Source organism: Myiozetetes cayanensis, unplaced genomic scaffold, assembly GCF_022539395.1.
Source record: "Myiozetetes cayanensis isolate MyiCay16 unplaced genomic scaffold, myiCay2020 scf13, whole genome shotgun sequence".
NCBI lineage: Eukaryota > Metazoa > Chordata > Aves > Passeriformes > Tyrannidae > Myiozetetes > Myiozetetes cayanensis.
This window is the reverse complement of record NW_026086937.1, coordinates 8,012,871-8,039,322: the sequence shown is the minus strand read 5'-3', so window position 1 is coordinate 8,039,322 and position 26,452 is coordinate 8,012,871. Positions and strand designations below refer to the sequence as shown.

Genomic DNA, 26,452 nt, shown 5'->3' with positions numbered 1-26,452 from the left:
TTACAACCTTTTAACATGTTTAACATGTGTCCATAGATAAAGGATATGCAGGGTCTTGGGATGAACAGCTTGCTGAAGCACAGTTCAGGCATCAGCCCTTCTACCTTGATTTCAGGTAGAAGGAATTATTTATTTGAGGGAAGCACCCCATTATCTGTAGCCATGGTGAGTGGGGCACCCTCAGGTAACCTGGTCAGAAGTCTCTGGTAATGCAGCTGTTTCTCTCAGAAGTTAACAATGAGCACCCAGCACCCATTTGGATGTATTTTGGTTCAACACTGCTGGGTCTGCCCTGGCTCCCAGGTTAGAGAGCTTAGCTCAGGCAGGGCACAAGCACATGGAGGCAGTTTCACCCAGGTCACACCCTGGACACATCCACAAGGCTCCCAAGCTCTGCTGACACCACGTTCTCCATGCCAGCATCAGCAGGCTCAGCCTATGACTTCATTCATGCACTGTAGCATTTGGCTTTGTCAGCCTCAGGAATGGCAGGGATGGAGGGAAAGGGCTCACGAGGAGCCAGTGCTGCAGCTGTAAAGCACTTCTGGCTCCAGGAGTCCTCTCTGCACTCCCATCCCTGGGAGAAGGCACACAGACAGCTGAGGAGGCTCTGCAGAGGATGCTTCCCTCTGAAAGGATGAACCTGTTTCCACTCTGAGTCACAAGGAAGTTACAGATTTTGTGCACCTGTGATGAAAAGCTAGAGCTGTTCTTGGCTTCTGTCAGCCTCAGGAATTTGACAGTTCTGGCCAGAGATACCTTCCTGTGAGTTACCTGCTAAATCCATGACTGGGCTTCCCCACTTTCAAAAAGTTTTCTCCAGGAGCCATTGAACAGGTGAGTCCTTCCTCACCACTGCTGGCTAAGGGATTCACAACACCCAGGAGGCGACTTTCTAACACCAGTGCTCCAGACAAATCAAATTCAATTTTCCCTGAGCAAATGCAAGGCACAGCTCCTCAGCCAAGGCTGCTCCTACATGAAACACCACCTTTCACTCCCTTGCTGCAAAGTATTCAAAAGAAAAATAAAATGAAATGGCAGTCTGCTGGTTTTTTATTATTATTATTATTGCCTATCACTTCCAGGCTCAGAAACAAGATAACCAGCTTTGCTCAAAGGCAATTTGGCAGAGGCTAGGTCTGAAAAAGTCTGCCCCAGGTACAAAAATGACAGAAAGTTATGAGCAAAGAAATGAAAGGCTTTTACAACCAAGACAATTCTGCCACCTTGGCCGCTGTTTCTCTTGCTGTTGTAGTGACAAAAACTTTTCAGAGAATTAAGTTTTCAACCAGAATCTATAACCTTTGCATTCAAGAGAGATTGTAAGTCCCTACCCGTTCCCCCGCTTCACAGCTTCCCGGTGTTCGCAGCTCATATTTTCACAGTTTCCACGTTTTCGCAACTCTGGATTCAAATTGGGAAGCTGTGAACAGCACGGCAGGGACCGGCACTTTCTCTCTGAAGATGGAAAGTTTTGAGTTTCTCCTTTATCGCTCCCTCCACCCCCAAGTACTTTATCCGAGCTCTTTGATACCGTTTGATCACTCAACATCTGGAACACACTGGGGTTCCTTCAACTAACATAATGATGGAAGGGGAAGGGATGTAGGAGGGAATGAAGAGGTCACTGAAGGAAGAGCACACAAATGCTCTTTTTAGTCATGCAGCAGAGCAGGCTTTCTTCAAAACACATCAAATTTGAGGGGCATGCTAGAAGAAATAGGAGAGATGGAGAAAGGTGACTGAATTACCTTCAACCTGAATATTATTAAAGCCTTAGGCAGGAAACTGCAGCACAAAAAGTCTTACACATAACTGGAAAGAGATGAGGGAGGAAAAGACGTGGCTCAGATGATGCCATTAATTCCAAAATCAGATGTTAAGAATGAAGCTATTCCTAAAGGCACATTTAGCACTGGATGACTGGATTTGATGAAGACCTTGGGCAACCACCTCTACCTACATCCAGAACTCAGTCATAAGAGAAGGCTGAGGGAAATATTCTCACCACTAACACCACTACCATGTTTCAAGAAGGCTGGACTAAAGAACAGCAGAGGAAAATTAGCTGTTTCTGTGGTGTCCTGAACCTCAGTAAAAGTAGGGAAAAAACCAGGATGAGGATGTCTACTAGAGCAGAGCTCCCTCTAGGTGCCAGACCTATTGGTCTGAGGCTCAGTATTTTCCTGGGCTGAGTTCCCATCTAATACACTGCTGCACTTCCCAGTACCAATTTGCTTCTCTAGTGTTCTTGCAGTCAATCTACTATTAGAAGGGAATAATTCAGCAACAGATTTAAGCCATTTAAATCCAAATCTAATACATTCACGTCTATTTTATTCACTTCGGCAAGTGCGGTGATATTTTATTTATAAAATTGTTATTACTCATTACTAATTTAAGTACTACCCATGGCTGTGTTGAAGAGCTGATAGCAATCCAACAGCAGTGACATACTCTGGTTCATACCTTAGCTGGGTGCTGCCTCACGAAATACCCACAGAGAGACTGACTTAAGCTCCATGTGCAGACAGCCCTACATGCAGCAATCCTGATGGCATTTTCCTAAAGGGTCACCTCTCTCCTCACAGCTTCACGCTCCTGTGAAACTGCTGCTCTAGTGTAGCTGCTTCCTCAGTCCCGGAAAACCCTGGAGAACGCAGTCCCTCCCTGCTGTATTCTGGATCACTCCCATCTACAACATCCCTCCCAACACCCCCCTCTTCAGTGGCTGTGAGTTAAAGGCATCAGGACAAACTAAAACTCAGATTGCAAAGAAAAAGCCCAAAGAAATGGAGATAAAATTAGCTTTTACCTAGAAGCCAAAGGATGAACGGTGCAATGAGTGTGCCAGGATGTAAGAACTATGATGCCTTTAGGTAGCACAACTTCAAAATGTTTAGGATTTGCTCCAAAGAGCCACTTGACTGATCTCTTCTCTGCACACAGTGTCCTGGGACTGTGTGCTGAGAACTGTGTGGGAACACAGGACTGAAGAGATGTTGTGGGCCAACGAAACAAGTAACAGCTCTGCCGTGCAAGCATTGATTTGGTACTCTCCTAAACCAGCTCAGAGACCAGCATAACAGCAGTTTGAGATTTTGGTCTCATTCCCTTTGGAAGGCTGGTCCAGAGCACCTCTTCTGATGGGTGGAGTCCTTTTCTCAATTTCTGGTCTAAGCTCATTCTTTATCCACTTGGTTTTTGCCAATATGGTCCTATAGTTTCAATTGCTGTTTTTATTTCCTGGTGTTCACTCTCCAAGACATTTATACACCAAGTCCCACACTTCCTCACTATCCATGCTGCCTTGCTACACAAACAAAGGTATTTTCCCTTCTTTACACCTGACAGACTCTTCAGTCCTCTGGATTGCTCCACTAGCTCTTCTCTTCACCTCTTCTGCTTGGCATTAACTTTTCTTAGCTGTGGGTAGTCAGAACTACAAACAACATCTCCTTTTCTTCACTGGCAATAACACTGTGAACACTGCAAGAACTGCACTTGTCTTTTTTAGGAATGCATCCCATTAGCATTTCACAGGCTTTCTGCTACATCCTCTATTCTCCCCTTTGCTACTTCCAACCAATTAATCCCCAGCTGTAGGCCTCACTCTGGAATATTGAATTTCACCCTATTTCTATTATTTTGGTTATCATGGTTATCCACTATCCTCTTCAATAGTGATAACTTTTCCCAGCACCGTGTCACCAATTAATCTCATGAATGCATTTCCCGTCATTTGTGCCAGTTTTCAATGGGGCTGTTAACCAGGATGGGATCTAGGCCTGTCTTGAGAACCACAACTGGGACCTCCCTCCAGCCCAAGAGCTCTTCTTTCAACACAATGCACTGCTGCTACCCCCTTAACTAGTTCACCTAATAATTCCTTTACTAATTTTCATCTTCTTCAGCTTAATTAAGTACTCAATGCACAGATGCAAATGTCTTTGAAGCCTCCTGAGATGGATTAGTTGATAGAACTGACACACCAGGAACAACAGTGAAAGCAGGCAGCTATAGAGGATTTGACTGAATCTCTACAACAGCTGCCTTTGGGTAGGAGCAAAACTCAGCCTACTTTAAGCTGGGACATACAGCAGACCCCTTGCTTCTTGTGCTGGGGAAAAAGGAAGCTTTTTTGTGAAAACAGAAACATTTTCCTGTAAAAGAAAGTTGCTGCTGCATGAAAATCCGTTTTGGAACATGACTCTGCTAGTGAGAGGCTCCCAGGAGGAAGCACCTCCAGTCACTCCAAATAAACTGTACTTCTTCTGCCAGGACTTGGATAACATTTTCATTTGACACTGTTTTGAGTGGCAAAGAGGTGTAATTATTTGCATCTATTTTTTCCTCTGCACATTCCCCCTCTTCTGTTTCTACAGTTTTCTAAGCTAGTTTGCTTTTACCTAAGTCAAGCAGGACTGGATCCAGCCATCAAAATAAGGGAGTGGAGGATGTTCCCTGGCAGGAAACTTCACAGAGGGGAGAGGTGACCTTCACTCAAAGAACAGTGGGAAGCTGGATATTCTGCTTGTCTTCCTGATGAGCACCATGCCCACTGGGGTCCAACAGATGTCACCCAAGGTGACAGCAGCAAGTCTGAGTGTCACAAGCACAGCACCAAGACCCTCCCCAGCCCCCGCCTCAGCTCTCTCCAAAACAGGGCTAGTGAAGAAACCACTTTAGGCTTTGATGATCCTGATGCACTCTGTTACCTTCCTGATGTTCCTCAGAAACAGATCTGTGCAAACCTTAAGACACCCCTGAACTCAAGTTCATATAACTCTGACAAGACAAGAGTCACTTGGATCTGGGGAACAAAGGAGACAAAACAGTCTGTATGAGTGGTAGGACATAGAAGCAAAGCCTGTGCACAGGCTGCAGCATTAACAGGAGTCAGCACTCCCCCCTAGGATGAGCCCACTGTGATATTTCCTTCTGCCTGGCAGCAAGACAGCGAGGAGGGAGCTGCAGCAAGTGGCTCACACCTGCTCAGAAAGGGAATCCAGGCGTCACACAACACCCTCGCAGATCCCAGGATATTAAATGCCCCAGCACAACATATACCACAGCTGACAGCCAAGCCAGTTGCTTGGCAGCTCCTCTATTGTTTAGGCTTGGAATTTCCACGTTAGGAAGGGCAGTGCAACAGCAGGGGCAGGTGCTTGGGGTGAGGGAGGCCCCGGCAGGTGCTCTGGGCTGCACAGGCAGGACTGCACCCGTGCTGTGTGTGCAGCCATGCTCCAAAGGTGGAATGGCTGAGCAGGAGTTGGTTACTACGGTGTGCCAAGGTTTCTGTGGCAATGACCAGATCAAAAGGGCTCCAGTGGTGCACAGGCACACGCATGGTGGGAGATACCCAAAGCCTGTGTGCAACTGTGGCTCTGTGTCCGTGTGTGAGACTGAAAGACAAGCTGCACCAAGGTCAGGTTTTTCACGTTTTTTTTCAAACTTCAGCATCCATCAAATTCCAACCCTGTCCCCAGTACACCTCCAGCCTGCCTGGCAGAGAACAAAAAACTGTGCAGTGGATTTGCTCTGTTTGCATCCAGGGTGGGATAAACAAACACAAGGGATGTGAATCTTTAGATTATTTCCCTGTGTGTTTTCCCTGGATCTGAGCTGACAAGAGATTTCAATCACCTTCTAAATATATCTGTGCTACAACCACAGACTTGCAGCAAATGATGAACTGCAAATATTGCCCCAGCAGGCTCTTATCAAACAGATTTCAGCACAACCTCTCTGAGAGATAAAGACTGGGAAGATGTGTGGGTGGGATTCATCAAGTGGGAGTCAAGTCTGATGTGGCAGCTCAGTCCTCACTTGAGAAAGAGAAGGCACCTCTCTCTTTAGCATGAGCTGAGCTCTTCTTTAGAGCCACTCATCTCTCACTGTAGTAGGAGTTGGGATAACTGAGGTAGAGTAGGCTGAACTTTTGAATAAATGAAATTTTGTGAGATGAATTTTTTCCCTTTAAGAAAGGCTGCATTTAAAGGCAAACCAATAAACACCACAGCTATCACTGACAGGAACGTGAAAGGTGGTAATATTAATTGCTAATACCGTCTGCTCCTTTCCAGGTTTATTCAATAAGACCTGAAGGGCTCCACTTCTCAAAGAGTAAAATAAATTCAGAAGTATCTTACAATATTGTTGGTAATTGCAATATACACCCTGGACAAATGCACATTACACACCTGTGCAGAAGAGGTATTTCTCACTCCAGAAAGAAAAGTGTTCCTTTCCCCCAGCTGAAGTGAACAGCTGGTTATGCAGAAATGTGCTTTCCCAGCTGCAGATGAACAACAGAGGGCCAAGGTAACCCCCTAAATCCTTGGCTGCATGTCCATGCACTGGGCTGGTGACAAGCTGCAGGGACATGCCATGAATGAGACAAGTAATGGATCCACTCAGGATATGCCTGTGCAGGTTGTGACATCTCCAGCAATACCACTCTGACCAGAGTCACTGAGGTTGACTTTCACTCTCCCCCCATTTCAGCAAGCACGAGGCACCTGCCCAAGTTCAACATCAACGTCCTTCCCTTGTCTCCAACACACACTGCCAAGAGCTGAAAATAATGAAACCTTTATACCTTTCAATACACATATTCCAACTTCTTCCTTACTTACAAAATATACTATGAACCAATTTGTCACCAAGTCAGGCTCTTCGCAGCATTATTTTAATTGAGAAATACATCAGTGAATGATTACCTCTTTAGAATTAAATACATTTCACTGCAAAAAAAAATTGAACAACCCCATTGTTTGTGTCTACTTTTGACACTTTCTGTGTTCAAAGAGCATCCACACTGCATAGTTTAAAGACTAAAATTCCTTGCTTGAGTTTGCAAAAGCTGTGTCAGTGGGACAGAACTGATGATGGCTTTTTATCTCCTTCCTTAGTGCTGCCCTCTGCTCAAAATAGCCTCTAGACAAACCATTTTTTGTTGGGTTAATTGGATCATTTGGATCTATGCTTGCCACTGCATTTTTGCAGTATAGAGTATCTAAGACACATGGTCCTTGGATATCTAAGCATCTTGAGAATCTGACACATGGGTTTTCGCAAAGGAACAAGGAGGATAAAAATTACCAGCTGTGGGGATAATATTCCAGAGAGGCAAAGTTCTCCTGTTTAGTATTGCAGGAATATCTAAGTCTGTATAAAGCTCTTAATCTCTAGCTTTCTGTCCTTCAATGCCATCAGAAAATAATTTGTCTCTTTGTAAAAATATTTTGCTTATGACATTCCTGCCCATGGAACCAGTATCAAAAGGAGAAACTGGTAAAGATGAGTGAAGACAGTTAGGGTTAATATCCAGCCTGAGGTACGCAGCATTTATGTGTCTCTGACAGCTGGGAGTGGAAAGAATGGACACAGAGACAATAACATGCATGTCTGTGACTGGAATAATAGGTAAATTAAAATCAATTACTATTTTAATATAGATGAAATGTGGATATATTATCTACAGCTACTCTAAACTGATATTAAGACATTACAAAACACTTCTAGAAACAGGAAGATGGTGGGTAACACAGCACTCCCTCAGCACTTCAGTGCATGGGGATTTATTGCAGGAATAACCACATGGTACTTCTTTTCCCAGGTGCCTGCTTCAAAAGAAGCAAATTTTAGCAATGGTTAAGGAAAAGGAATCCATGTTCCCTGGTAGATACTATAGTAATAACTCCAGTGGCAAATTTTAGTTCCTGTCTCATCACCACTAACTTTTCAACTTGAACATAGATAAAAATTTAGATAAAGCTGGATTTTCAAAAATCCTGAGCATTATTTGACTACTGCTACTTTAAAATACAAAGTCACCTATAAAGCTTTTGTTTGCTGTTTTTTTAAGGGTTGCTAAGCATACACTGCCTTATAGCCACACTGGGATAAAAACACTGAAATCTCTGGGTTTGGGAGCCTTGCTTGGCTGGAGCCCACCCACCTGTGACCCCCTGGGTAGTGCTGGCTCTACACGAAGAGGTAAATATTAGACCACAGAAAACCAAACAAGTAGAAAGACTTCTGAATGGATGGATGCAAACATGGCACCAGACTGGGAGGTCAAGTGTTCTGATCCTTGACTTGGTGTTGAAAGCCTTATGAAGAGGATCAGTTCAAAACTAGAATGAGTCAAAACACTGAGACACCACAACCTAAGCTATAGCTGTCCTACTACTGAACTACCACTAGCTGAGTTTGCTGCACTTCACAGAGACTGAAAAGAGTAAAAGACCTTGTCCAGTACTTGGGCCTTTCTCAATTATGTCTATTTTCTAACAGGCATAAACATACTTATGTTTGTTTGTGGACTATACACATGATACATATTACTGACTTGACTTACTATTTGTGTAGAAGTCTTTAAAGTAAAATCGCATCATGACTGTGACCAGCATGGAAAACCTGCCCCAAAATCTATTTGCCTTGGGAAGCTGCCTAATGGAGGAAGCTGCTGTTCCATCCTACCTATGGCTTGAAACTCCCCATCCCTCTGCTGTTCACCAACACTGTTTTTAGATGAGACACATGGAGTGAATTTTCCCAGTCCAACAATTTGGCTAAATCCCCATGGATAGCCACACAGGCTACACTTGACAGCACATAACGCAGCAGCAATCTACAAATACATGGCTAGGGACTATCCTGCACCCTCCACCATCATTCCATAGGGACAGGACAGACAGTGGACATCAGCATTTTCACTGGTCTGTGTGGCATCTTCACTGTGTGGCAGCACTGAAAATCTAAACTACCCCAAACACAATAGAGCCCTTATTTAGGGCTATAAAGTAAAGCAAAGCAGAACCTAATATCTGCTGGGATCTTCCATCCCTGCCAGTCGAGTGTGCTTCCCTCAGCCAGGGCTGACTGGCAGACAGTCACCTCCACATTACTTATGGACATTTCAACTTCATCTGACCCTCATCTGGAGGCTTGGGAGAGTGTGTACAAGAAGCTGAGAAATGTCTCTCATCTCCCATCCTCACTAATTCAATTTTAAGATGTATGTATAATAAAAGTATTTATAATTTATATGAATCAAACATAAATCACCTTTGAATTTGCCAGCATTATAAAACCTTAAAAGAAAACCTGCTTGGGTGCCTTATGCCTCTCAAGACTCTCAGCTGGATACATCAGTGACTGAGCACATCTGCATCCGCCCCTGGCTGTCATCATGCTTACGGAAGGGAGATCAAAAATGCACGTTAAAGAAAATATTAGCTGAGAACTGGAATGGTTACTGCTCTCTGAGTGCAGCTATGCTTAGAAAAAACAGAGAGGAAACTACACGTGCTCCTTCTTTTTAAAAATTCATTGACAACAACTAAAAAAAGGCTTTTGTTACCCTGAGATGCTGGCGCACTCCTCCTGCAAGAGATGGGGCTTCTGCTGCTGTTGAAGCATCTCTGGCTCTGATCCAAGTTTGAAGGATGGGAGAAATGGATACTTGTTAAAAGCATGTGCCTGAATCAGTTACCCAACACAAAACCTTCCTTTTTCTTCCTGTCAGATTTTTATTCCAAGTACACTGGACTCGGGGCCAATTCTGTAATAAATTCTGACCTCCTTAAAATGTCTTCCCACAAATGCAGATTGAAATCCTCTTTAAACAGCTTGATAATTTAATGCATTTAGTACATTTAATATGCATTGATGAGGATGTACAGAGAGGTTGACAAGCAGCTGTCATTCACCTTTTTCTCTTACCACAAATGCTTGAGGCCACTCAAAATAACCTCAAATCTGGCAGAAGATTTAGAACAGACAAAAGGAAATACTGTTTCAACTAGCCAAGTTATGGAAAACCCCACTCCTGCTACAAAATGATCTGGATGATGAAAAGTGAAGTAAATGCAGAAGATGATCAGATTGGAGAAAAGAAAGTCAATTGGTGGACATGAAACAAAATGAACAAGACATCCAGGGTAGCAGAGGAACCACAAAACGTTCACAGGGCAGAGGGCACAAAAAATAACTTTGGCACCGCCTCCATAAACCAGGGTGACCCTCACTAATTGCCATTACCCTAACTGACCTGGGATACAATCAAGACTGAGGAAAGAATCAGAGTGAATTTTATTCTCTGGGAAAAGGAAGTTAAGATATGAGTCACTAGACTCAGAACACAGACCCACCAAACCCAGCCCAGAGCCCCTGCTGGGTCCTGCCCGCCTCACTAGGGATGAGGTGCCCCACAGCCTCCTACAACCAGGAGCTGGGCCTTGGCCAAGCTCCTCTTTTGGCAATGTCCCACTTAACCAGAACCCTCTTCATGCTGCAAATGCTCTTCTGTGACCTTGTTGTGCCTAAATGTATCTCCAGAGATCTTCCATAACCCAGAAGCTCAGTGATTAACTTAAGTAGGATAGCAACTTAGGTACCTCCTGTTGATGAAAAGCCATGTGATACAGCACTAGATGACGACGTGCACATGTGCTTTCTGAACAGCAGCTCAGACTGGGTGAAGCAGACCATGTTATAACCCAGCTCAGACACAGGCAGCACGTGCAGGTGACACAGATCCAGCTTTTTCTTTACAACACACTGATGAGTGCGACCTGAACATCTCCTCTGCACGTAAACAAATCTATGGAAACCTACAAAGATATCTTATACTACCACTGCAACAATAATAATAATAAATGCAGCTTAGTGTCAACCCTGGGATAACTTGACAACCTGAGCACTGCCTCTATTAGGGCTCTCTGTTAAGGAGAGCCCATCCTACATATTGACTTTTCCACGCCTGTTGTGGTGGTGGGTAATTCGACAATTTGCCTTTGATTCCCTCAGGATGCTCCATCTGCCTTCAGATCAATGGCCCACCCAGCTGTTTCAGCTGAACTCTGCTTTTAACTTGCTGACTATAAAACAGCCATACAAATTCCTGGTGTGCTCAGGAAAAAATACTAGCGGTGATGCACATTCCTCAGAGAATATCCTCCATGTGAGCCAGTCTGTGTCTGGAGGAACCGATTTTGGCTTGTGTGAGCTTTTCAAAAGGACATAAGTACTATTCTGTGCAGTTTAAATCAGAGAAAGCAAACTGAATGACCTTTCCCAGTGTTTGGGGGAGCTGAAGAGTAATTCCCAGCCCTAAAACACCATGGATGTGGAAGTGGCCAACTGGAGGAGGACTGGGTACGCGCTCACACCACCTTTCCTGAAATCCCTATTTATGCCACTGAACATAATATGCTGCACATAACCAACAGCTTATGGAGCTGATTTCCTACACCTTTGATTCTCAATTCAGCTACATGCTTGGCAACTTTCTGTTGATGCTGCTCTATAGTTTCTTCAAAGAGAGAAAAAGTAGCTTAACTCTTCACCAGCAAGATGAAGGGCAATCTCACTTCATTCAGAGCTCCCTGTGTCCCTCTGATATGTTCCAGGGCTCACAGCTCTGAATTCTGCACACAGAAGAGGATAAGGGGTGGCATTTGTGTGCCATTATCAATGAGTCAAAGCTAGGAGACTCCCCACATAGACAATTCACATGATGGATAACCAAACCTTCAGCTTTCAAAGCATTTGACACTGTTGCCTTGTTCTTTTGCCATTATCATTCTCTCACATAACCAACAGAGGAGTTCCTCTGCAGGATCCATCTGCCCAAGTCCTCCTTCAGCACCTCATGGCAGTTCTGCCAGTCATGCAGAGAAGTCTCATTTCAGTGGATCATAGGCAGTTGCTTAGATAAGACACATGGAGGTCTCAGCCTTCAGTCTCCATTAATTAAATTTAACATGTCATGCTCCTGGGATCACCTCCCTGCCCTTCATTACAAATGCTTGGGGAAGGAAACCCCTGGCACTGAGAAGCTTGCTCCTGCTTCAGTTTCTTTAATCAGTGTCCTACAGTGATACAAACCACTGACATTTTGTGGTGCCAGAAACAGGGAAGTCATTTAAGGTCTTTGCAGCTGTTCAGTTTGTGACAGAGGTGCTGATGATCCTTGGTAAGGTTTTTTTGTGTGCAGTCTCACACAGTCTCACAGCATGCAATGTGTCTGTAACGTCTCTGAAATGAGGGAAAGAGTCACGTGCACAGGGAAATCTGTGCAAGTGGATTGAACAAGTGAAAAAGAAGGGGAAAGAAAAGAGTATGATTTCCTATCTGAGCTGGTCCATCCTCTAGGATGAGGCTGAATGCGCTGGTGGATTCAAACCAAGAGTATCAGAGAGAGTGAATGAGATGGGAAGGAACACAGCTCCTACCACTCTTGTGAAATGAGGAAGCACAGGCCAGGTAGAAGAGAGGGACCCTCAGCATGCTGTCATGGGTCATAAAATCATAGAATAGTTTGGGTTGGAAGGGACCTTAAAGATCCCCTCGTTCCCAGCCCCTCCATGGGCAGGGATGTCATCCACTAGACTGGGTTGCTTAGGGCCCCATCTAATCTGGCCTTGATCACTTCCAGGGAAGGGGTATCCACAGCTTCTCTGGGCAACCTGTGCCAGGGCCTCACCACCCTCTGAGTAAAGAACTTCTGTCTGCATGGGAAAGGCTTAGCAAGCCTTTGGCTTCCTGATTCCTAGGGAACACAGGGAGGGGACAGCCAGTATAAATGTACTGATTTCAGGAACAGCTTCAGTGGGATCCTACACCTTCTTTGACATGAAAGTCAATTGTGCATGAAATACAAAGTCCTAGAAAAACAGACTTCATTAGTTCTAGTGCTCATGGAACCATTTGCACAATATGTTAAAAATAATAATAAGAAAAGCTGGTCATAAAATATTGGCAGAATGGAGGAACTGCCTGTCCAGAAGCTAAAATGAGTCTGAACAAGAAGCCAAATAGCTGCAACTTATTTATAAGAGATCTATTGAATAAATGGCTCTGGGAAATGCTGTATCAATTCATCCTCAACAAAGGAGAAAGCAAAAGCTGTTTCCTTAAAGCACTGCCTTAGAGTGAACTGATCTGTACAATATTAAAGCAGAACACACTCACTAAGATTTTTTTTTTTTTTTAAATTACATAGCAGTACTTTCTCATGTCTAACAGCCACCCTTGGAGGCTGGGCAGGACCTGTTACACTCTTACTGACACATTTCTAATTCAGCAAATTGCACAGGAAAGCATCTAAATGCAAGTGGCTGGGAAAAAAATCACCTGCATTTGCCTGTGAATGGAATGGAGAGCTGTGAAGTTCCTCTGCACAGAGTATGGGGCAGTTGATCTCTCATGGGTCCTTGATCAGACACCAACAACACACATCTGGATACAAGAGCTATACGATCAGATGTCAGGATGAGACCACTTGAAAGAATACACACACCATCAAAAGCAGAGTGTGCACTTTGGAACTTACTTCAGTTGTGTTACTGAAAGCTTTAAGTAAGTCTAATTAGTGTTCTAGCCCTTGGCATTTCTATCACTTGGTGTGATCTAACAGCATTCCTTTTTCTAATCCTCTTAAAATAGGCTGTTTAAAAGGTTTTCTCAGGCTGACACTTGGACCATGATGCTAAAGTATTGTTATTAAAAGCAAAGCTATTTGATGTTCATTAACAGGATGACAATTAGCTGGAAAGCAAGTGTGGCTTGAATCACAGGACTCGAGCCTCTGTACTGATTTTATCTGAAGCTCCTGAGGACACCCGGGCACAGACAGTGGAGCAGCTCCTTCAGCTCCCTGAGGCAGCCAGGAAGGGAGAATCCCGCCCTGCCTGCCTGGGAGTGTCACTGGAACAACCACAGCCGGTGTCATTATTAGGTTTTGTGGAACCTTCTCCCCTAAATACTCCCTTTCCTTTTTCCCCCTCACCTTTTTTCTTTTCCTACTGAGGATCTGCAGGGCTTCTGCTGTCTGATTTTAAACCAAGTTAGCTCTATCAGATTTATTTTTGTCTGTCTGTGCCCTGTGAGTTTTGAAGGGGTTTCTGAAATATCACTGTGGCAGACTTCGGGAATAACGATAATAACGATACTGATTTTGGTCTTCAACCAGCTATCTTCTCAAACACAATCAATGTATTCTTTTCTCTCCCCACAGCAAGCATAGTTAGTTTATATTTGAACTTTTCTGTCTTTGAGAACATGTTTACCACTGCCTCCTTGAAGGACACTGGATCTCATTTACTTGGACTTCCTCTGTTCGCCCTCGCTGTGAAGAAAAGCCCTTTATGTTGATGTGACACTATAAAAATCCATAATCGTAAAGTTAAAAATAAACCCCTTGCAGGGTAAGATCAGCTGAGTATACTGAATTGCTTTCTGTTTGGTTCTGCCTTGTATTTTCATGTTTGACTTCAACTAAATTAATTTTCTTCAGCAATTCAGAGGCCTTTAAGTAACCATGTGTCACTGAATATAAAAATCAGGTATTTATTGCATAGATAAGAAGGCACACCATCACAGGTTGTCTCACTTCAAAGGTCTTATTCCAACACAAACCTGCTTTTTATCGCCCAGAAACCGCCACCAACGACCCATTAAAGCCCAGCTCCTGCTGCTCCTGCCTGCAAGTGCTGTCTGGGCAACAGAGGGAGTGCTGGGGAATGTGGGGGGCATGTTGGCTGACTGTTTCCTGGGGAAGTGTTTGGCAGATAAGAGGAAGGGATGAAGAAACACATAGTACAATTCTCCATCCAGAGTATTTACTACAATCTTGAGTCATCCACCACGGCGGAGAGTTTGATTCTCCAATAATTTCACACTACATAAAAATTGAATCTGTGATAATTTAGGTAGGCTATCAAGTACTGCTGATCTCCACCATAAACAAAGCAAAACCAGTAATTGCTTTTACTGAAAAATTATGTGAGTTTTTGGGGTCTTAACACTGGGTTATCCCAGGGGAAGGAGAAGAAGATTGGAAAGCACTGTTTTCAACAGACATGAAATTGCACAAAAAAGTTGCAAAAATTAGATGACACTGAATTTCCACACATAAAAGCAAATAAAAATGCTGTATTATTGGCTTCTTCAATTTAATCCAATCAGCCTTTGAGATTTCCATTTGTTTTGATACGAAAAATATCAATTCGTCACAATACTGAGTTTTACGATTACTTCATTGTGCTTCCATTAGTAAGAAAAAGCTATTGATTCAAACAATGCACACACAACCGTGGCTTTTCAAACCAGAATTCCTATTTTTCTTAAAGGTTTTTCTTTTGGTAAGCTATGAATTCATCAGCACAGTAGTAAAAAAAAAAAAAAACCAAGGGGTTAAATCTCACAGCCCTTGCTCTGTCCCAGGGGCCACAGAGGGTGCCGGCAGTGTCTGTGTGTGAACACTGCATTTACATCCAAATTTTCTGTGAGGGAGGGAAAAATAATGGTTTTATGGCTATGGCAAAAGCCTTCCCCTCCTGTGCCTCACAAGCTGCATGGCAGCTCCTGGTAGCTTGCAATCAGAAGTGTTGCAATATTTAATATTAAGACTCACGGACTTCTGCAACTTCAGGAATTAACACAATCTCTGGCTGAGGTCAGGAAAGCGTGCAGAGGGCTCCAACTAAAACCACTGAATTCCAAAACTTTAAATCCTTTTAGAATTTAAAATAGGAAACTTCTCTTCCTATACTGGCACAGTTTTACTCTCTCCTCTTTGCTGTTTCAGTCTCAAGTCTTAGAAGGCTCAACTGGGTGCCATTAATTCCTAGAAGAATTTCAGGGTTATCACACGGGGTTTCTACTTCTACATTTTAAAGATTTCATAAGCTGCAGAAGGCGGGTCTGGGGCTTGCTGATGCAAAAAATGCTCCCACTAAAACTACCAGAGTGATAGACTTGGCAATAGATTGACAGACTGAGCATCCTCAAGGCAAGGGGTAGAGAAGCTGGGTCTGTAGAGCCACATGGGGAGCTCACCTGGAGTCCCACTCCAGTTTAGACCATGAAACACCCATTATCCTTGCTTATGCATATATAGCTTTTCTCAAATTGAAATAGATGCCATTTCCTATTAAAAATAATGTGTTCCACAAATAGATGTTTTCAGAAACAACATCTGTGCCTCTGCTTAATCTGCAGCATGCTGGTTGTCTCACAGGAGTCACTGGGAGAGGTCACATCAGTTAAACTAGTTGTGAGAACTGAACTTTGAAGGGTTGGGGGTCTTCATTTGTATTTTGTTTTTGTTTTGCCTTTGCCTGTCACAGGTTTTATGCTTTTTCAGTATCACGACTATGGTGGGGTATGTGTGGGTTATTTGGGGGGGGAATATTGGAAATATTCCAGCCTAAGCATTTCAGCTATTGGTTTAACACAAAAGGCAGTTGTAAACGTTTTCTACGTAAATTCAGAATTGGTTTTTCAAAAGTAATTTTTAGTAGCATTGACTTTAGCTGTTCTGTGCTGCTGACAGGGCCCTTGCACCCAGTCTCCACGCTGCTGTAATGACAAGTGGAAAACCAGGGGGCAGACCCTGCCCTGCCACGGCCCCTGACCCAGGCAGTGACAAACTCTGTGCTCCGGGGCTTTGCAGTTCTGCTTGTGCCTGAAACACAACTCGCAGCTACTGCAGAGCAAACAAGTCCTGACACAAAGGGCCTGTGCTGTGGCTGTGCCCTGGTGTTAGCCAAGAGTGTGTCACAGCTGCTGGCTGGAGACTGTGCCCGGGAAAGAAGGGCATGTCCATCGGGGATGGTCTCTTGGCAGCAGTACCAGCAGCCCCCAGGCTGCGGGGTACAAGCAGGGATCCCTTGGGAGCCTCACACTCCCCCTTCACATTCTGCTCCCCTACTCGCATTGCCCCAGACCAGTCTCCAAACCCTGGCACCAAACTCACCTCTCACCCGGAAATAACTGGCAGGGTGGAACTGCCTTGGGTTTGGGAACTGCCTGTGGCCGGGCAGGGGTACCTGGGATCGTGGCAGCTCCGTTCATCAGGGTTCATCTTGCCAAGCCCCAGGCAGTGCTGCACCTCCACCTGCCTCCATCATCAAACATCAACTCCCCTGCTGCTCCAGGGGCTGCGTGTGGTGTGGCTTTGCATCTCCACCCTCAGCAACATGAGGAAAAGTTTTTCAGTGCAAGCATAAAAGGGAGAGGCCCCTGGCGTCTCAAAGGCTATATTGTTGCTTGCTACAGCAAATAATAGACACCAAACTGCCCCCAGGAAAATTTGTATACATGTAAGATCAGGAGGTTTTACAAATCATTCCTTCCTCCTTTTCCAATTTTCTCCACACCCATAATCTATAATTTCATGTCCAGTATCCACCTGATGGATTGCAGCCCTGTTGATATACTGCAATAACAAATAACTGGTTATTATTAATGGGACTATAAATCACGTGCTCAACTCCCATGCCAACTAATTGTAATCTTTTACATGCTACCTGCAGCACTGCCACTGCAGCAGAACGTGGCATTCCCTCTTGCACCCAGTCACTAAATCTTGGGGATGAGGGGGCCCACGGCTGCTCCAGCCATTCCAGCAGTGGCTGCCCCTCCAGGCATGAGCAAAGGGAATCTTCCTGCAGCATGACAGTTGTGAGAGAGGATCCTGATGGAAAACCTGAATTTATTCACTTCTTTATCTCTGGTTAATTTACTGCTATGGATATACAGAAAACTGAATGCTAATTGAGCTGGTACGTCTGGGTTTTCCTTTTTCTTACCACCATGAAGGAATGGGCAGTAGGTTTTCCCACCTCGCCAAGGGATGATATTGCAGCAGAGCTCCCTCATCAGCCCATATACAATTTGCAGCTGCTCCTATATAAAACCCAGCAGCTTGGCATTTGGCCACAGGCTGCTGGAGCCCAGTGATGATTAGCTGGGGTGGTTAATCATTTGGTCTTCACATTGTGAAACCCTTTCAGGCATTCCATCAGTGTTACCTTCCATTGTGCTTTAGCTCAGGCAGCTCCCTTGGGATCTCAAAAACCAGCAGGGTTGTTATTTTTATGTGTGTTTGACAAATGGGTGAGACTGACTTTTAAGGCCTGTCAACTATCTGGGTTTTTTTTAATAATAAAAAAAAACCCCAACCCCCCAAAACGCCAGAATCCCCCACTGCCAATTATGGTGATGTGGTTAAATAAATTCCTTGTGCCACTCTGCTTGCAGAGATGGTGAGCAAATGGAATGGCTGGTACAGAGGCATCAGCTCAGTGACACTCTTCACTGATGTAAGGACAGAGGTGCTGTGCTGAACAAGGTTTGTCTTGCTCCTGCTAAGAGGAAAGTGGATCACATTTACCCACTGATATCTCCCCAGTTCTGCCTTCTGATAATTGGAAGACAGACAAAAAGAGCAGATCATAGAATCTTTAAGGTTGGAAAAGACCTCCAAGATCAGTGAGTCCAAAATAGCTGAAGACAAAGGAGGACAGGGGATCCCTGTTGATGCACCTGCTGATACACCTGCTGCAGGAATGCTTTATTTCCTGGAAAAACACACCACTTGCCCTGGGTTTATGGTAAGAGGCTGCATGTTGGGCCATATCCACTGTTAAAACAGCACTGCTCAGAGGTTGGTGTCCTCTGCAGTGCTGCAGGATGCAGTGATTCCCTTTTTCTGTCTGAGCTGGTGCAAAAAGTCAGTGTGCTGGTGCCTGTCGTTCTGCAAGGTCACACCTGCACGGTGACACACTGGCCTGTCACCACCTAATCAGTGCTTGCATGGGATGAAATACCAAGCATAGTACCTGGTAGGGGGGTGCTGGCTGATGTGTAGCTGGGGAGAGGCCCGCACTGATAATGAGAAATAAAAATGCTCACTTCCAAACTTTCCCTCACCAAAAATCAGGCCATAATGAGCACTTGTCAGCAGAAGAGGAAAAAGTGTTTCAACACCAGCTTCCAGGAGAGTGGGAAGGGAGCAGAGCAGCAGCAGGAGATGTGTCATCTCATTGTTTCTCCCAGGCTCTCTGCCCCACAGTTAGAAATTTTTCCAAGTCTCCCTTCCAGGATGAAATTTCTCCCCTGGAGGCTGTTCCCTACTGATCTTTAATGTGTTTTCATTGCTGAAAGAAAAGAATGTATCTACTACCAAATTTGCTGCTGACTTCTGGCAGGGCTCAGCTAGGCTCTCTTGGCCTGAAAACATGCTGAATTAATTTAGGTGGAGAAAATATAGACAATGAAACATAACACAAGAGCTTATTCTGTATTATTTTACATAACAGAAAACTCTCTGCCACTTGAAGATACCTCCCTTCTCCAGGCGAGGTTTTTCAAACAGCCCAAAGCATGGGAACCATCCAGGTCAAACCCTGGCTCTTTAATCCCATCAGAAATACATAAACACAGACTTGCCCATCACATAATCCAGCCTCCTCCACCCAGAGGCATAAGGTGAACAGCTTTTAGCAGTGCCAGATTCATTATCTTTTCTCCAGAGGATACTACAGAGGCACCAGTCCACGCAGTGCCTCCCACCATGCTGGAGGATGCCCTGAAGACCTGGGTGGAGATGGTTGTTGACATCCCAGCTGGTGCCCTCAGCACTGTTCTCACAGCCCCTCTTCCCAAGGCTGCAGCGATCCCACCCACCAGCCCACACAGCTCCTCTTCCTCATTCAACCCACTGCAGCACGGACACAAACCTTGCTCATTCCTCTCAGGCAGAAGAATATGGGGCAGTGGATACAGATTTCCTTGGAGGTGGAAAAAGTAGGAGCAGGAGGTTGGCATGAGAGCAGAGAGGAGGATGAGGAGATGCAATGAAGGCAACAGAGAGAGGCTGAAATTAAAAGACTGTGAAAACACAGGATGGACACACTTGGGCTGAGAGCAGAAGAGCAGAAAAATATGAGATAGAAGAGTATAAAATAAAGGAAGAAGTTGCCAAGACCATGATGACTTTACTACTGCACCAGGTAGCTCCCATGGGCTCACCTCTCTGGAACTACCACACTGAGCACATGGTTATATTATCACAGAAAGGAACTGCAAACTGCAATTAAAAAGGTTTAAAGAAGGGGTTAACCAGCATCAGTCTGCCTGAGCAGCACATTCCTCCAGTAGTAATCGCTTCTATTTTTAAGAGATTAAAAACTAAGAAAGCGCAGCAGCATCTGGCCCCTAATTTGCAGAAATAACAAATCAAATGCCCTAAAATTGGTAATTTGGTAGATTAAATTATCAAAGCCTAGTCTGTTGGTGTCCACATCTGATAATGCTTTGATCTTGTTCGTATCTTAAAAATTGTTTCATGGACTAACTTTGTTGATTATCTTCAAACTGGGACAGGTTTTATTCCATCAGTAAGTCAGTTGCCTTCTGAGCAGCAGCCTGCTCTTTAAAGTGCAAATTAAGAACCAGGGAAGAGAAGGAAGGATGGAGCTGTTTGAAGGAGCTGCTGGATGTCAACAGAGGTCAACGCTTTGGTTTTATCTTAACTACATATGTACAAATGACCTGATGCAATCCAAAATTGAAAGCTATGACCAAGAGGGGAGGAACAGCCACCTACAGTGTGTCAGCATCCTGAGCAGTGGGTGGGGGGTCTGGCCATACCAGTCCCAGAGGACTCCGTGGCATGCTGTACACCAGTGCCTCACATTGTGGTACAATGTAATCAGTCATTAGGCAGGAAAATGAGCAACTACCTCCTTGGGGTTTTGATGAGGTCCACTCAAGTTTTGTGGACGAGATGATACAGGCCACAGGAGATTCCCTCCTAGAAAGCCTACACCAGAGGGATCTCCCAGTGAGCTAGAGGAGTCAGACTATTTCTTTCTTAAAAGCATAATAGCAGGTGTAACTGGGGGAACACGAAGCAGAGCAGAGCTCTTGAGAGTGCACTGTCCACTCAGATATCAAATGAACTGGCCACAACCCAAACACAGGGAAATACAGATTATTTCACTTCCAATACTTCTGGGCACAGAAGAGGTTTTTAGAGAGGCAGCTGTGAGCTGGCGACTGCTGCAGCTGGCTCTGTGTCCTTGGGAGCTGCCACTGCACAAACTTAGTTTGCCCAGTCCTGAATAAGACATGCTAACCCAGGGCTCTCTGCAGGGCTCTCACCATCTGCACAAGGCTGCAGATGGTCTGCCCTGGTGCCCAGCTCTGCTGTACCACAGTGCCTGTGGGGCTGCCATGGGCAGCTGGTGCCCAGTTTAGCAGGGCAGGGCTGTGGGGTGCTGGCACTCATCCTACTCCCTGTAAAGTGAGACGGTCTCAATTAATGTGCTCTAACGAGCCGCCAGTATTAGCGTGACTTTTGAACTAGGCCCAACACCACAGAAAGATTAAATCTTTATTTTAACAAGATTATTATGGTTTCCTAGGCAATCCAATGCATACAAACAATGGAGCTAACAAAACTTGGCTAAAGACATATCACTCCAATTCCCACATACTGCAAAATATTACTTGCCTCGAGGGAGCTCAGTGGGGAAGATGAGAACACTTCAAGAAACTTAACCCTGAAAAAATGAGCTGGAAACTTCAAGTTTGACCAGTGTGAACATGTTAGAAACTGTGCAGCTGGTATACAATCTCCACCATTACCAAGTAAGATACTTTACTCCCGAGCCAAGGTTTTGCCTAAATCACGTGAAAACTTTTTATAGAAATAAAAAGAGAGAATTTACATACGTACACCTCTATCTTAAGAAACCTGATTCTGTGTCTGAGGGCCTGCTATATGATCTTTAAAGAGGCTCGACAATAATTTTATTGCCAGTCTTTGTGTTACTGTGCTTCAACTCAGCAATAGCTAGAGTCAAATTCAAACTATTAATCAAATAAACATATGCAGAGATCCCGAGGGCACGATGCCAAAAGCCAGCAGGCAGTTCAGTAAAGGAGTGTGAATTCATCCAGAGTTGAAATTCAAATGAGGGTTACTCTTTCACAGAACCCAAACAGTTCGTCCATCCCAGACTTTGCATGAACTAATTGAGTTAAAAATACATGACTTCTATGCCCCTATGCTTGACACTCCTTGTCCTCTACTCAATCTGCAGCCAGTGTTCCTGGGGAGGACTCACAAACCAGCATCACAACCCTATAAAGCAACCCTTTTTCTACTCATAGGGGTTTCCTCCTCTACAGCAAAGCTTGGTTAATATCATTCAACAAACTGCTTCTGCAATACTTAAGAATATTTCAGCACAGTCCACTAAATCAGAAAACCCTCAGTTTCATTATTAATGATCCCCACCTATGAATAACTTCACTCAAGAAGCACAGTCTGCTGAGTCACACCCCAAGACCCTCTCTTCCACCTGGTAAAAATGGCAAAGACACAATTGCAAACAAAACCAGGGAGCTCCTCTGCCATGGAAGTGAAATCTGCCAGACCATAGAGAAAATGGCCTGACTCGGTCTGACTTGAGGGATTTCAGCTCTGCCTTACCAGCTCCACCTATGCAGGCCCCTGCTCCTCCTGAAAACCAGTCACAACAGAGTGCAGTGTCACCCAACATATACTGGACACCAACACTTCACGTTGCAGCACAACATAAGTAGTCATTAAGGCAGGAAAATGAACCTTCTTGGGGTTTTGATGGGGTCCAGCCAATGCACTTGTTCTCCTGAGTGCTGCCATACGGTACAGGAGCTCACCACAAGCTGCTGATAAGGAATTTACTTCACTTTGGTAGAGCAGTTTAATAGCTCCACTCCATTTTCTTAACAAACATCAGGGACATCTTCTGCATTCCCTAACTGGCCTAATCCATGGGGCACCACTCAGAACAATGCTTTTGTTTCTCCAAAAGCTGATGGCAGTAATAAATTGCATTTCCACAGATAAAATCGACGCATCACAAAAATATGGCAATGCTGCTCAGAGAAGAAAAGCTTCAGAGAACACCAGTTCCTACAAACCAAACCCCACAGGGCTGAGTAGCTGTTGGAAAAGAGAAGCAGTATTACCCCAATAAACAGGCTTGCCTCCATGTATCTCCTTCCTGTAGAAGCTGACATGGTAAACACTGGAGATCCTATGGCATGTTTCATAAAGAGCAAGGATCTCCTGGATCAGGCTTGCAACCCGTCCTCCCTGCTGTATTGATAACGTGGGTTTGAATGCTCAAGAGTGTGTGGGAAGAGAAACCATTAGAGCTGCTACACTCCCCTCCAAAGCTGTAACAGGAAGCTCTTTTGGAGCATTACATTACGCTCATCCTGCCACACAAGTCGTTCAGTCCCAGCCTGTCTCATAGACTCTTCCAGACTCTAGAACGGAATATTTCAGACACCAATGGCAGAGGGGAGGGTCACACCTGTACTCTGAAGCAATCCTGTCTGAAGCACTCACGCATCCAAGAGGAACCAAGGGAAGGCATGTTTTGCACAGGTATCCACGCAGTTCCTGTCATGCATGGGATGAACTTTTTAAAACATACCAGTGTATGTTTTAGTATCAGTGATGCTGTGATTGCTGCCTGTCTTTCAGATGAACATTTACCATTAGGGCTTTTAGGGCCCAGGACTGTTTCCTCATCCCATAATTATATAGCACCTCCTAGCTCTGAACTGAAGCTTCGATGGGTGCTGTATCCATATTCCTCTGTATCTGCACTTCTTCAGTCCTGTTGGTACAGAGTCTCTCAGAAACTGAGTGAATGTTTACTCAACTATATTTACTTTCTCTGGAAGGATATTTAATTTATTAATTATTTTTTAAAATCCATGTGCTTGCTAGGGTTTTTTTTTTTGTGTTTGGTTTTTTTTTTTTTTTTTTGCAAATGGCGCCAAGAATTAAAAAAACCATCCCCTCAGCAAAGGGTGCCAAGAAATGCAGAAATGTATTTCTTCACCCTACACCTCTTCAACAGCTCTCTGCCCTCCCAAACAAGCTCCTGTTCTCTCTGAGGCGAGAGCACTGGTGCCTGTGGTCATTACAGAAGCATTCCCAGTGCCTCAGTCTGCCACAGCTGATGACAGCTCTGTGATCGCAGTGCAACTCGATACCTTGCCATGCTTAAGTCAGCCGGTTTGTGTTGGAGGTTTCAGTGCGGCATGCCTTCGCACTGATGTAATACTCCGTGTTTTGTCTGAAAAGCATGGCTTTTTGGCAAGTCCCTCTGGAGCCCAGTGAAAGAAACCTATATTTTCCAGGCCCTTCTTAGCCACAGCAATAGCTAGTGGTAGGCTGCAACATGTAATTCCGAAACCTGGGCTCATCCCTGGGCAGCATGCAAAGCACTTGCCCACAGAAAGACAACTTTCAGCTGAAACCAACCCAAATTACTGCCTGACTTTAAAAAAAGAGATTTAGCCATTTAGAAGCAACAGAGATTTGCCAACCCAAACTGAGTGCCTCCAAGAAATTAACTCCCATTTGCTTATTACTGAGTATTTACCACCTTTTAGCACCATGAGCAGCTGAAACGCATTCCAACTGGGGAAGCTGCCAAGGGCTGTTTTGCCGAAAAGGCTGACACACATATTCCAGTCTTACTGGTGGTGGCATTCAATCTGTGCCCTTTTCCATTAAACCAAACCCCTCAAACACTACCAGTCTTTTCTGTCTGCAGCTGCTGATGGAACACCAGGCTCACCCTGCCCAGCTCTGGGGCACCCTCTGACAGGACTGGACTTTCAGTGTAGTTTTGTTGGCAGGCACAGAGAGCAGTGAACACAGTTTGGCTTCTCCCTAGCAAACAGGTACAGCACCCACTACATTAAGGTGGATTTTAAGTGGCTGTGCCCAGTACTGTGCTTCCTGGAAGCCCCAGAGAGGCAAGTTCCTAAGCTCTGTTTGCCCTCTATAAAGGATAAAAAATGGTGCTGGGATAGTTCCAGAAGGTACCAGAGCACCAGGAGCCTGTGAGAGAGAGGGTGCCATGGCACTACATGATTATCAGGGTATGGCAAAGCAGTGATTCTTCAGCTTCTGTGTAGGGGCAAAATGGGCTCCTGTACAACATTTGTACATTCCAGTACCAGTGGCCAACCTGAATAGAAAATGAAAAATGAAGGGCCATTCCCTTTTGAAACCTCCTAAGTAACAGCAAATCAAAATAAAAACATCCTTGTCTCCTCTCACTGCAGGCAGGTCTAAAAAAAATAGTAGGATTTTCTGTAATTAATTGGTACTGTATCCAAGCCAGCAAATCAAACATTTTCATCTGTTACCTGTGCATGTTTTTGTCAAGGGAAATGTAAATTTAGAGCCAGTGAGAATAACTCTGAGGATTGGGCAACAGTGTGGGAATTCATTTCTTTACCCTACTCTTTAAAGGTACCTTTATTCAATTTTAACACTCAGTTATAGTTTTTTTCCACAGAACATTGGATAAGTCATGGAAGTTGCCACCTCACTGATACAGCATTACTAGCAATCAGCTCACATCACACAGGCTTGGTTTAGGTTTCTGGACCTTCAGTTGGTGGAAGCCAATTGCAAAGCATTAGGAAATGCAATGTAACTTTTTTACTAACTTTTCTTTTGGCTCTTTCTTACTAGGTCACTACTACAGAAAAACAGAAGGCAAGTAGTTCTGGTTTCAGAAGACAAGTAGTGGACTAAGCGCTATGAAAAGCTTTTTTAGGGCTGACTTTCAGACCCAGCAAACACAAGCAGAGATAGCAGTAGCTAAATGCAGACAGCAAAATTCCTGTGTATCTTTTTCACTTCAGGCAGGTTACTGAGTATATAATACATAACCCTGTAACGAGCTGGCAAAATCTTGGCTACCAACACTAGAAAGGTCTCCCAAGTGCTGCTCTTTCATACCTACTTACCCTGCATTTCACAACCCAGCAAGGTACACAAAGTTAAAAAAAGAACAACTGAAAGTGACCTTTGAAAACAGCAAAATGTTAATTTCAGCTATTGTTTTATGTATCTTCAATAATTTATCCATGACCTGACATAGCCTCCCCGGGATCTCCAGCCTCCCCGTCTGTGACTCGTGCATATGTAATGTGCGCTCAGCTCCCGCAGTGCCCACTGCACGTCCCGCTGCCACCACCCCTCCTTGACCTGCTTCCTGAGAACACAACTTGATGCTTTTGACAGCCCTACCTTAACCACCTGTGCAAAGCAAAAACTGGCGAGCCAGGAATAAAAGGTGCTGGGTGAAGGGGAAAAAGAAAGATAATGACTGAGAACCTACCCAGACATCCCTTACGTACAGGGCTGCAAGTGTGGGTTGGCCAAGGTGAGTCTTTCAGCAGTGGTGAAATTACAGCCCCGGTGCTGGCCTTCTGGTAACGTTCAGTGAGGTTTGTGCATATACAGGAAGTTTTAGCCATAACAATATTTAATTTTGAGTCATATTTCCCAACTTGGTACACGCTTTGGAAGCTGTTTCTTCTGTTTTTAAACTGGAGAGATCATACTGCTTGGTTTACTATATGCACACACACAGATAAAGAGATAAGGAACCAAAGTGTTAGGGCTTTAAGAGCCAGGAATTGGGGCTGGTTACATACATAATGCATATGTTACATATAAAGCCATGACTAAAGCATTGTGGTAACTTTTAGAAGAGCCTCCAGGTGATGATGCATAATTAAGGGACTTGCTAAGCCTAAAGCTACTGAGAAAAAC

The 26,452-nt window shown here is 44.5% G+C and overlaps 1 protein-coding gene across 1 annotated transcript in view; it reads right to left on the bottom strand.

The window, feature by feature from the left end:
* GPC1 (glypican 1) overlaps positions 1 to 26,452 on the bottom strand; it is a 199,653-nt gene that overhangs the window by 31,080 nt on the left and 142,121 nt on the right. The window lies entirely within an intron of this gene.